General features: G+C 37.8%; 1 long non-coding RNA gene across 2 annotated transcripts in view; it reads right to left on the bottom strand.

Annotated features, from left to right (window-relative positions):
* The window catches only part of LOC147758098 (uncharacterized), a 34,813-nt gene extending 28,339 nt beyond the window's left edge, over positions 1-6,474 (bottom strand). For both annotated transcript variants that reach the window (XR_015318511.1, XR_015318510.1), the window contains exons 1-2: positions 6,261-6,474; positions 4,371-4,525 (exon numbers count right to left, since the gene is read on the bottom strand). This is a non-coding gene — a long non-coding RNA (uncharacterized LOC147758098). The remainder of the gene's footprint in view (positions 1-4,370; positions 4,526-6,260) is intronic.
* Positions 6,475-13,515: the final 7,041 nt, after the last annotated feature.

The raw sequence follows: 13,515 nt of genomic DNA, 5'->3' as shown, positions 1-13,515 counted from the left end.
ACACCCCCTCACAAATTCTACTACTTAATGAAAACCTGCTACTTTTGTCAACCACAACCAACAGTTTCCTATTAAAACTGCATTACTTCTGTTCATACTATATACTGAAAAGATCAACATTCTCATGTATATGATATGCCTATCAAAATATTACTCTCATTATTATTGTATATTAGTATGAAATTCGTAAGGGTAAGCTCAAGCTTGTTTAGCTTTTCTACAAACATAATTATTTTCAATGGAAGTATGCGCCATTACTATGTATGATTTTTTTGCTATATTACCTATTTGTTTTTCTAGGGTACGAAATCTAAGGAACAAAAAGCAGTTTCGATATCATGTTGAAATTTAATCAGTTTTCTCTGTTAGAAAATGATTTAGATTTTGAGAAAAAATCATATCCGTGGGAACCGCGAGTTCTGCGTTGTCGTGTAATAAAGGTGATTAAGCTCTGTTAAATAATCTTGTTTGTTTAATGTATAGCTTATTCATCGTTTCTTTGATCGGATCTTTGAGAGTACACATAGGCCGCAATCGACTAACCAGGACTCAAAAACTTCTATGGATGACACTTGCACTAGACCATCCAATGGACACCGTAAGCGCATCTGCGCCTTCGCGGCACCTACTTTACTTATTAATTTCTATGAGATACCGAACCGAGATGTTGTAGGTCGTTTTGATCGATTCGTATCAAATTATGTAATCTAAAGGATTAGCACGAGCTTTTTTACGCTGCTGTACTTACTCGCATCTGTACTGACACTATGCTCCCTAATTTATGTGCCCAAGTAGACAACCAAGGTAAGGTTTCAGTTCACGATCTTTGGGTTGTGCAAATATTACTACAATAGTAAGTAATTATGTTATTAAGTTGTTTTGTTGAAATTGTAATTCGCAACATTTCCAAAAATAAGGTAACTTAAAGAAACACATTGAACTTAGCTTAATGAATAATATTTTGAAGTAAGAAGCTTATTTGATATTTAAAATTAGCGGGTGGTTATCTGGTGGTTCGCTGCGAAAATTGATGAAACTCTTTAGCTCATGTCGCCCCAAGTGTGTGTATATAACTTTATGCCTATTAGTTCTATAGAGAAATATTGATGTTAAAGGCATAGAGTAGAACAAAGAAGCCGATCTAGAAATCTGAGGAAACGCTAAATCAAAATAGGCCTGTAGCTGGGATATTGATAGGGAAAAAAATTTAAATAGACTTTCCCAGATTAAAGCTGCTGTAGTTATTACGAAAGAGGTGGATGTGGGGATGGATGAACTTAAAATTATACCTCTACAATTCCATTCTCAGTCCAACGAAAGGTCGTATGATTAATTCTATGCAAATTATATTGAACAATAAACTCTACTGACACACTATACAGATAAATGTTTCCGCTACTATTAATAAAGAAGGCGCTGGCCTTCATCTAAAAAGAGCCTCACCAACTGTGTTTTGCATCCTTGAGATACTTACTTCAGCGTTCTTGACCGATAGATAAAACCCCATGAAGCCATGGTGGTTGCCATAGATGTCGAAAAAATGTTTTATGGTAAAATACTAGGTGATTATAACAAATCGACCTTCCTTGATATCTATATATTTTTTTAAGGAGATATATGAAGGAATGGAACAGCGGTGTGTCCTGCAAGGGTGACTATTTGATTGTGAGACAATTGCCGCCTGGATCAAGTGTCCGGATACGATGACGCGTAATCGTACATGACTGGTTTTTAATTTTAGTCGCTTCCATGCATAACGAAGGTCAATTTGCAACCTACAGTTAACAATAAATAGCGAAATAGGATATGCCATTTTATATATATATATATATGTGTGGCCTTCAGACAGTTGGCTTCGTTGGTACATAAATAACCAGAAAGGATACTTTTAAGTTGTACTGAGAATGCACCGTCTCAGTCCAGAGGCTATGAACGTTCAAAGCCGCGCGATTTTGAATAAGGGTAGTTTATTATCACAGTGTAAATGCCGTATAATTAGTTATAAGAATAACGAAAAATCTAGAAAACTAATGAACACTTCCCTCAACTGTTTCTTATAGATAGACACTTACAGCTAAACCTAAGTTTCTAAATAATAAGTGCGTTTGTTGCTTTGTATCGTAAAAGCTAGAGTAACTTATTGTTTCTACGTCGAAAAGCCACTGCAAAACCAAAAGTCGATGACCGTAAAAAGGACTAAAGTCCTAGCTTAATATCGCTGTGTTTTATAGAAAATTCACATTTCTAATGTATATCAAGGTATGTATTGTTCGTTTGAAAGGTAAGGCGCCCACTTAGACGTCGTCCCTAAGCGTATTATAAGGTACTCATACGATGAGTATCTTAATTACGTTTAAGAATAACATCATTCTACTCAAAGTAACCTGAAACAAAGGATATACTAACCTTTTTTAGGCTCTTCAGTCTTTCCATGCGTTGAAATCATTCCACTTAAAAATAATCATTATTCTTGAGCTCCAAGCAAATGAACAAATTCAGTTTGCCTTTGACGGTCGTATGTGCTTAGATGGGTAATAGCTGGAAGCTAATTTTTTGTATCTTGCTTTATAAACGAAACGAACACAGCCAAGTGTCGCTAATTTGATTCTAATCATTTTAAAATAAAATGTGTTCGTATAAAGGACTAGTTTACGGTCTTTGCTGTCGACCATCGTGTACAAATGCAAGCGACATGTAGAGGTATAGGAATACTTTTACAGACACGACAAAAATTCTTGTTGAAATTGAAGTAGCACCGAATCGATAACCTTATGCGTTCGTGCAGCATTCATATTAGAACACTATAAAATATTCATATGAGACCGCCCTGAAAACCGTTGGTGCATTTTGCTTAACTGAACGTTGCTCAATAAATGTAGATCGGGCTAAGAGAGAGAAGGATTAGCTAAACGAGATAGGACGGGCATATCGACGAACGGCGTAATACCTAGAATTATATTAGTCGTTCGACGTGCAATGCAGTACCATTGATCGATAAGATGCAATACCATTGAGTGATGTTTTGTTGCTGTGACTGAACGATCTGAAACAGAGGTCAACCAAAACGACCGAAGATCTGCAACTATCATTTAAACAAGGTTTCATTGGACAGACTGGAAACTTGCCATGCAACGCTAAAAGAAGAACGCGTCAAACGGATAATTACTTGCTAAGTGCTGATGAAAAGACTGTTAAATAAAGCTACAAAACGTTTAAGTATTTGTGTACATCGGGGCCAAATATATGCGTTGTTATCAAACAGCACGTATATAACAGCACGTAGAGACCAAAGCTTTATAGGTGCACTCATATATTACGATTAGTGATGTGTAGATGGTGGGAAACGGTAAGAATAGGTAGGTTCATAAATAAAACAAAAACACGAATCAGTTTGGTCCCAGATAAAGCACAGAGGGCTATACTAACTAGAATTTATTACTAAAAATAATATCTTAACATTGTACGATTAAACTGAATTTTTCACATATCGTGCGTTATTGCTAACACACCCCTGGAGCCTCATCGAAGAATGAGGACAAAAGTTCAAGAGTCTGATCTGTCTGCGTGAATATTCACTCCTGATCAATCTGGCCGTAAGCGAAAACGCGTTGCCTTTAAAGATACTCCAGAAAATGCATTATCTAAAATCATTCTATTGAAGCTTAATCCATCTTTGGATCCACTTAGTACAACGACCTTTCTTCCTTGCTAAGTGAACTCCACTAATCGCTATACACTAGAACTGCTAATTAATATATCGACTGAGGCAAACCTAAATTTATGTTGCAAATGTATGAGAAATGTTCCAAATCTGTCAACTAATTCCTGCTGGAAAGGCCAACAAACATGAAATATACCTATTCCTCAATCAATCATAGTCAGTACGATTGTAGAAGCACAGCTTATCACGTGGAGTTGAGCAAATTTAATCTTCGAACAGGTGTGTTTAAGTATAGTAAAGGAAAAGAAGCCGTGGGAAGTTCAAACAAGTGGTATATAAATGCCATACAGTGAGCAAAGATACTGTTGACCGTAACGGGAGAGACCTTTGTCTAGAACGAATTCGATAAAGCAGAAACGCTTACTGAAGATCCACAGGCTACGTGTATGCATCAGAACAATCTAACGGGATAGTAATAATATATATCGTCGTCTTTTTAGAGCGCCATTCAATGACTTGGGTTGTTTTTTTGTTTTATCTGGCATAGATGTACTTGTGCAGTTGCACACTTACACTAAGGGCAATCACCCAGTACGTCAGTTTTACTGATTGAATTGATTACAAGAGGCTATCGCAAATACGATGTTGAATTGTTACGGGTTCGCTATTTAAGCCTCGTGACGTGGTAATATAGTGGCAACTTGCTTACCTACTTAGACAGACGTGATGGTCCAGGTTTGAAACCTAGCGCAGATAAGCTTCGTTTCGTGCTGAATGTAGGCCGTCCGAAGAGCAGTACCGAACGTAGGACTCGAAACATTTATTTGAGTTTTGCCATAGGCTCATCTGATGATTGTTCTCATCCTTAGGGGTAGCAACGAAATTTGTTAAACAATCGCTTGATACAATAACGCGATAACACAAAAGATCACGTTGCCAATTCTTCAAGAACTATTTTGCTGAATGGAATACACCACTGTTTTAAATATCGTTCAGCGCTTTACCCTCCATAAGTATTGAGATCAACGCTTTAGGAGTTTCTCAACAGCTGTGTATTTGTGGTTTGCATTACTATATCTAATCTGGTTACTCATAGCTCGCTTATGAGAGTTAACGGTAATGCAAACTACGCCGTCTATCCCCTTTGTCAGGATATGGGAACAACTAAAATCATTTAAATTTGGAGAATATATTGGCTTGAGCCATTGCTCGATTTGAGTTGTGATTATACGCGGCAATAAAGTCATGCGTTGTTGTCGAGTAGCTGCGCCGTATCCTGTCAATGATCGCCCCACACATCTCGTAAGATTTATTGGCCATGTCGTTTTTGGGATAAGAAATGCTCACGATATTTATTGCGCGTATGGACACTAGCTCACGTCTGAGTCAAGGTAAGCATTGCATCCAAAGTTGCTATTCAACGCTATTTTCTTCCCCAGTCCGTCTCCAGTGGATGAAATAGATTGATCTATTATGTCTCATTAATCATTACAGCGTGCTCCAGACACTTATTTACTGATAATAGTTGCGAAAATCAGGTACACTACACGTGTTTTACCTATTTTTGCTTTTCTTTTTCATTTTCAGTGTTTTCATCATAATTGGGTAACACATACTTTGGGCTCCTTGCCTAGCCCTGAAGGATCGCGTTGTCCAGGCTAGACTTTGTTCAAAAACCTCCGTGATCACAACAATTTGTTCTTCCACTTAAGATCCTGAAAGGCACTTATTTGCTCATCAAACTCCCAATTTCGGTCTTTAAAATAGTTGCATCAATAACGACCTCTTGTTTCTTTGATAAATTCTGGCAGCGAGGTCTTTTTCATTGCTAAGCTCTTATGATACTAACCATTTTCAAAGATAGTCAGCGATCTGGCGTAAATATATTTCTGCGGGGGTGAATGTTTTAGCTATGTTCGACCCGCTAAATAGCTAGTATTATAATCTGAGTACTAATCATCGACCTATGCTCCGGTTAATTTCAAAATAATGCGTGCTAAATACGATTGACGTTTGTAAGCGTGAGCAATAGAAAAGTTAACTTGGATCTCGGTTTATAGTTTTAAGTTCGAGACATGATTGAAAAACTAACATGTTTTGTACTGATTCTCAAATGTGAGAAAATCATTTTACAAACAGATTTTCATCGCTCGTCGAACATAACAAACACTAGCATTTAAGCTGTCACCAACGTTCCTTGAGAAAAAGCGTGCGCTTGGCTCACAGAGGCAAACAGCACAATCTCAAAGGCATAAACAATGCAATACTAGTGTTATTTCAAGCGGGGTCTAAGACATTTTGTAAACTTCAACGCGTCTAATGTATAGTTAATTCTTTGATAAGAAGCCAGGAGAAGAGCCGTCCTTAGTTGACTTGTCGTCGTTTCCGAAGTACGAACGCATTGTACAATACTGTCTACGCTAACCCATGAATCAAACTCACTTAAATACAATTCTAATTTTAGTGGTTTGCTTGCAATGCCGTTCTGCATCACAATGGCGTACTTTTGAGTACCTCCACTGCGAACAACAGACACCGAGCGTGTAGCTTTATTATGCTCTCTAGAACGAGAAGATACTGTATCAAAGTGGCCACCAACCTTTCTGGTCATAATGTTCAAGTGCTGAAGTGCAGCGCCGTACAATGAGTATGGCCCGTTGATGTATTGAGCATAAAAATAGACCACCACAAAACGAGACGAATCAACAACTTGCCCATTAGCCACCTCAGCCGTACGCAGACCAACTCGAATGTACAGACGACGACGAGTGCCTCAGCAACGGGACGGCCCTGGCTGCTTTCGGCGCTGCTGCTGATAGTGCAACTCTGAGAGGTGCCGGCATTCTGCTAGCGCTCTTGTCCTGCAAATTGTTGTGTCGGATACGTATTGTGTTTGGGTCTGTGCGGAGTTTAGGAAGAAAAGTCCGCTGTACGGGTGAGAAGGAAAGAGACTCTTGATCGAGAACAATTCATAGCAAAGTGTTTGCTTTTGGAGACACAGTGAGCTACTAGAGGTATAGCGCCCGGCTTACTTCATGCTAACGAAACTCTAAGCATTTCAAAAAACTTCACTTTAGTCTAGACGAAAACACATGCGTGGTTTCGTACGAGAATCTTCTGAAAGCCTAAATCCAAGTCTGATAAAATTTAAGCACCGCTCTGTAACTTCGGTTTTTTAAGCTTTTTTGAGACGATACAGTAAAATACAATTTATGGTAGCACTTAATAAGCCGGAAGACGATGTCAGGATTTTAATTCAAAACAACAGATGCGGAAAACCACTCCAATTGTTTGTTCAGTTATAAATGTTTCTCACTTCCTTTAGGCAACGTCTAATGCTTTATAAAAACAGAAAGTCACATCTCATCACAGCTTTACAAACGTGACTTTACATTGCCGAAGCCATATTAGGACCTTTATGTATAAATAAGATTTGACGAAAACGACTGATTAGTAATTTCATTACGACACCTTCAAGCTAGGTGGTCCTGCACAAAATTTGAAGTTGTAAATTTCCTGCAATAAATAAAAAAAGGCGTGACTAAGACCTTACAAATGTAACAATCCACAATGGCAATGGTACAATGGCTATGTGTGTATTTATAGTGTTTGTACACTTGTTTAGTCTTTAACGTCTGTAGACCCCAAAGAATGCCTTTAAGATTACATAAGGAGATAATGCGCAATCACTACATGATAAAGAAGCCTATTGTCGATATATATGTAAGGCTTTCTCGTTTATCTATACTTCGTTAGTAAGTGAATATTCTTAAGTATCAAGAGTATTCTGACATTGCAGAAGTTTCACGTTGAAGGTGTAATGTACACCGAGAAAGGTTGTAAAAATGTTCTATAAGCAGCCCAACCAGAACCACTTTTCACAGGAACCATATAAAAGAAGGGAATTCACCGGCGTAGCATATCGAAAGATGGTATCGCTCGTCAACGAACGTCCGTCCGTTTACAAGCGTGTTAAAATGAGATTAACTCAGTTCCTTCACGACCTAATATCAGATGTCAAAGAAGATGGAATCGTTTTTTTTATGTTCAGAAAAATACCACTCAACAATTTTTAAAACAGGGCCAGTTTTACCAGCTTGTGTTTTTATTATGAGACCGAGTCAAACTCTAGCGAGTATGTTACACCTCGTATAAGACCGAGCTTAATTAAGTTACTAGTTATTTGAAGATTAGCATGTTAACTGAACCTGATCAGGAAAATGGTTCAGCACCACTCCATGATGACCTTGGCCTTTACACATTTTTTTTGCCAGGACCGAAACTTCTCGCTAACAGTAACAATGAATCGTCTCAAAATCAATTCCCATTATATGTTGAGCCATTATATGCTGAGAAAGGAGCTCATTAGAATTAGCGTAATGACGGTTACCCAGGTAGGGCATAATGTAGCGGATGGTGACAAAGGTCTAAATATATGCTACCATAATTTGAAAGCTAAACATGCCCACTTTACCTATGTAATTCACGTGGCCCTTAAGATAAATAGATCTTTAAAAAAAGCCAATCCTTCATTTATGTTAACTCTTACTTCTATTTTCCTAAACAAGTTATTCCTGAGAAACGAATAGAACATTTTTTTAGCCAGAGACAGTCAATATATTCATGAGATTGGACCATCTTCCACAGCGCCCAATCTTGGTGTTTTTTAGGCCTTTACGATTTTGACAGAATATAATAGGCGTTTACTTGTGTTCTTATATGTGACTGTTACTTGTGTTCAATCAATTTTTAGCTTATTGGTCATGTGAAAGCACGATCCTCTGGTTCGTTAGAAAGATTTCTTAGATTAAAGATTTCATAAGTTATTTTCAGCTACAAAATTCTTGCGGGTGCTCGAAAAAATTATATGACAAACATAAAACTAAAACGATTTTCGAAGCTGTGTCTCGAAGATTCCTTTTATTAATTTCGACATTATTTCTCTTAGGACAAATATACTACACATAAACTATCCTGAAAAGTCAGTTTCTAGGCCTTCAAAGGCCTAGGTTTTTTTTTTTGCATCTTATTCGTTTCTAAATCAAAGTGAAAAAATGCACTATTAAACTATGGCTTAAAGAACGTCAAATAATTAGGACATTGTTTATAAACGTATAAAGCAATATATTTCTTTTTGATAACAAATATAAAAAAAAATGCAAATAATTGCAGCAAAGTTCACAAAATATTTTAGCATTATGAATAAAGTATTTTTCCCGCACTGCTTTATGGGTTCTCCCGGAACTCACACCCCTCTCTCTAATATGTACCCCTTATGTACACATTATATGTATGTATGTATGGCAGACATTCTAGTTGATCTCTACGGGCTCATAATTTAGATTAAAGGTAATTTGAGGTGAGACCCGACATCGCATTAAAGGAAAAGCAGATAAAGAGGACAGCGATTATCGGTTTCTGACCGGGTTTTAATGTTAATATTTAGTTCTGATATCACAGAACACGAACATTATATATACATGTGCATATGATCCGCGGATCAGATGCGCGCTGCTCCTAGGGCGTCATAGTAACACCGTAAACCTGTTAAAGCATAAAGCCAACTGGGTCTAGTAAGCCGAACCACCAATTTTAATATTTACGGTCTACTTACTTGTTTTTGCGCACGAGGAAATAATCTATCCATAGAAAGATGCATGATATTCTAAGAGCTATCTATAGAATATCCCATATTACTCTTTTCGGAAATCACAATTTTCTTTTTAGGAACGTTGTCATGGGATGTTTTAAGTCATGATTCCGTTTCAATTTAACACATCGGTTATACTTTGGTGAACTTCAGGAAAAAAAACTAGAACTATTCAATAGTATCCTGCTGAACTCACTAAAGAGCGAACGCAAAAGAGGTCAGATTTGCCCTTGGAGATGCGTTGTACACGAGCGTGTTATCCGATTCGAAGTAGTGAATTTTTTCTACATCTCGATTTAAGATAAAGCAGAGCTGTCCGATACATATGGCAGACTACCATCGTATTTCAGAATGCTCAGAGAAGAGTAGATTTACAGATGAAAGCGTAGAGCAACCTGACAGCCATTAAATTTAACACGCGCTTGCCTTAGTTATTTTTTGGGTGAGAACTGAGTGAGTACACAATTATGAATCAACATATTATTGAATGAAATGTCCACTGTTGCAATCATCGTATCAATGCCATCCTACATGATGTCGTTTTTTTTATCACCACCGTTGCTTAGACAATTAGTTTCTATTTTTAATCATTAATTAAAAATTCAGTGTGCCGTGCGACGCGACTGATACATAAAAAAGCATTACTCTGATAGTAATAATCCAGCAATTTTACAAAGGGCCATAATTGGTACTCTGAAGAATTACTCATTAACCTTGTACGTTTTACTTCGATACGATTGTTACTACGTGCAATCTCGTTCAGGATAATATAGTACGTAAAATGACCCAAGTTGATGCGGTATCTGACTCACTGAAGAGAAACGTATGCATGTATCTTCAAGTAATATCACCATGTAACCGATCCCGTCGTTCACTGTACACAACTCCAGGCTGGCATGTAAGGGCCTACATCTACGTATAACGTAGGCAGTCACATATGGATGCCATTGCAATATGCTGCACTGGTTTTGCTTGTTGGATTTAGAAAAGTATGTTCTTTTCAGACTCTGCGGAATATTATCACCTTGCGGAAAAATTATGTGCAGTCAATAAGATTTATTCGTGACTTTCAAAGTCTCGTAGTTCACCCTATAGAGCTCTTTTATGTTCATTTAAATTTGTGTTTTACGTTGGAAGCATATTTACAAACGCGGCTAATATGGAACGCCTCAGCCTGTGTTGTAAAGATCTGGCGTTATGGCCGTCATCCATGTTGTCCTCATGATATCTGAGACGTCCACTGCACCAAAAGACATCTGAGACACAATTTTTACTTGCTTGCGATATGCTCCGACTACCTCTACCCCGAATAAAATGCAATAAAGTCACTCAAAAGCATTGGGTGCTGAGAACAATATCCTTAGACTTTGTCATAAAAGTCCGATGGTCTCTTAGCTGCCTATTGTACGCGTTGTGCTTGCTTTGTTAGAGAACTCTACGGAAAAGCTTTTCTTAAAGTTACCATCTAACCGTGGATACCCTAGAGTGCTAGACGCTTTGTTGATATCTGAAGTGTGCTCGATTTAATCAGTATATAGTACTATAGGATAAGAAATCCATTCAAAGCCTAACGTATGTCCTAGCGAATGGCACTAGCATTTTACGAAACTTCTTATACAAAGCTTAAACTGCAAAAAACGCTTTGCTTCGGATCTATCCAATTATAACGATTTATAAGCTTTTTACAGTTGATAGTAAAAAACCATAATCTCAAGAACTCTAAGTGTTATAATAATCGATTATCATTGTTATATATATATATATATATATTATAATAATTATTATTTATTATATATTATTATATTATTATAATTATCATATTATAATTGGTTCTTATAAGACGCCTTTCTTAAACGGGCCGCGAGTTATACGGTACGGTCCCTGTACAAGTAGCCTTTGTATCATTCGCCAAAAGGACAAGTTCTGGATTCTTTGAGAATAATTATTACTAACTTCCTAATAACTGCAAGTAACTACCTATCAAGTAACCTAGCAAAGTTGATTTGTTTTTTAAGACAAAATTTAAAATCTTTCGTCTTTGGTGTGTGAAATCATCTGTAACTTGCATTTTCATAGTCATAAGATCGCACCTCGACGCCTCTGTGATTTCCAAAACCATGAAACACTCGCTGACTTAGATGACGGCAGACTAACATCAATCATAGGAACCTTAGTTGTCAGCTGTTGATAACGGACCTACTTCCGGACATAGACACAGACCGCTCTCCAGCTTGTGGCCCTGTATCAACTTCGGTCAAGAGTGCAGCATCGAAATACTAGAGACAGTACCTTATAAAGAGATAAAATACGCAAGCATCAATTGACCTCAAGGGCTTGCGAAGTATGAGCGTGTGGTATAGATCAAGACCCTGTGGCAGATCCAGTGTTAACGAATTCAGTAGGCAGGGACGGTGTAGTCCCTTTGTTGAAGACTCATTTACCATTTCAGGTACGATGACCTACCTTGCTAGTTTGAAAAGTGGGGTTAAACCGAGAAAAAGGGCTGCTGTGCAGTAGTCGTATCGCTTATGATCGATAGTTGTTGACTTGCAAAAAGAGCGTTCTCTGTACGGTTCCGCCCCCAACTCCGGCCTCTCGAGACGCCTGTACGAAAGCAATTACTTTGCGTCTGCTGCTGTTGGATAGCCGTTGCTACCTCGTAGCTTGTAGCTCGTTCTTGGCTGTGTAGCATTTTTAGCAATTTCTTCCTATTGCTGTGGTTGTCAGTGATCGCGGGTTCTAGTTGATCTTCTGTGCTAGTCTGTTATAGGATATTATAGAAACCAATCAAGCCTAGAATATTGTAAACATATTATTCATATATAAGTAGCCTTTCTCCGTATTAAAATCTGTAATTAAATTTAGATTGTAGAAACGTAAAAGGTGAATACGAGCATCAGGTGCCCTACTTGAGCCAAGCAGAAAATAACAGCAAAAACATACAATGTACACTATGATACGCATTGCATCAGCATTGATCTAGAAATATCGTATTCAGTTCTCCATAACTGCTTTTCTTAAGTTTAAGAAATACAAGTATAAAAAAAAATCTTATAATTTGCTTATGCCTGGCAGATTTGTATATGTGTCAAAAGTAAAAGTAAGGAAACATGCTGTGGAATAAAAAATAGAGTTCCATAACATCTCCACTATTTAATTGATGTAACTGTCCGGCTAGGAAGAGGCTCACTGGATTTTCTCAACCAGTAATTGGCTGCAAGTACTTGGCGGCAGTCTGCTATTTTCATACGGCTCGTTCGGCTTCGTTCTGCCTCTCTCTCTTCATTTTCAATACCTGTTACCCCCGCATGCAATCTCGTCCACTAGCCTCCTGAATGCTTAATCGAGTTAGTCGACCACCCGAGCTAGCCTACATCATCACACTCGTAGCAAAATGCTCAAATCCTTAAAGATCGTTGTCGTTTGTTTTATTCCTTTTTGGTTCAGTAGATATATTCTATCATCACCTTGCTGGTTGGTTTATGCTGCTGATCCGACGCAGCTGGACTCACTCTGTTACTGCATTCGGTCATACCAACCGCTATAAAGGAGACTACTCGCTGTTTTTACCCCACTCATTGGTGCTATCCCGGATTAGCTCTGGAGACCGCAGGTGCTTCGTACATTCCACCATCCGAATGACAATGAATCTCCCCTGGATTAATCTCAACGCGCAGATATTTACAATTGGTATTAGCGATGTACCATAATATGGTAATCCACGGGTAACGATACGGTAGTTTTAATATTGGCCGCTTCTAGAACTTGATTTACTGCGGCACCCATCTGAAGAGAAAATTGGAAAGCTTTTTCTATATGTCCGCTTCCCGATTTTGTGATGCGATGAAGAAATGCGAACTCTTCTTTCAATTATTTCTAGCCTAATCGATAAACTTGTTATAAACAGTATGTAAGCCAGTGATATGCCACAACCTCGTAAACTCGCGCACCGAGTGCGACTTAGAGTTTATGTGGCCAATCCTTTGCTTTCAAAACAGGGGTCTCTGAAATTTAGTCAGCATTTATGTAACACCTATTTTTCTTAGTTGTTCCTTAAACAGTCTGTTACGGTGTCAACTTTTCATGTCGGATTTATAAATTGTTATAAAAGCTATCCATAGAAACTTACGTAACCGCATGGATTCTCTTAAAAGAATATTTTTTGGCTTTAACCTTGTAAAAATGGCATGCATTAAAGCCTAAT

The sequence above is a fragment of the Varroa destructor genome, unplaced genomic scaffold (assembly GCF_002443255.2).
Source record: "Varroa destructor unplaced genomic scaffold, Vdes_3.0 BEIS01000001.1, whole genome shotgun sequence".
NCBI classification, from domain to species: Eukaryota; Metazoa; Arthropoda; class Arachnida; order Mesostigmata; family Varroidae; genus Varroa; species Varroa destructor.
The sequence above is the reverse complement of the archived record's forward strand: the minus strand, read 5'-3'. Positions and strand labels throughout refer to the sequence as shown.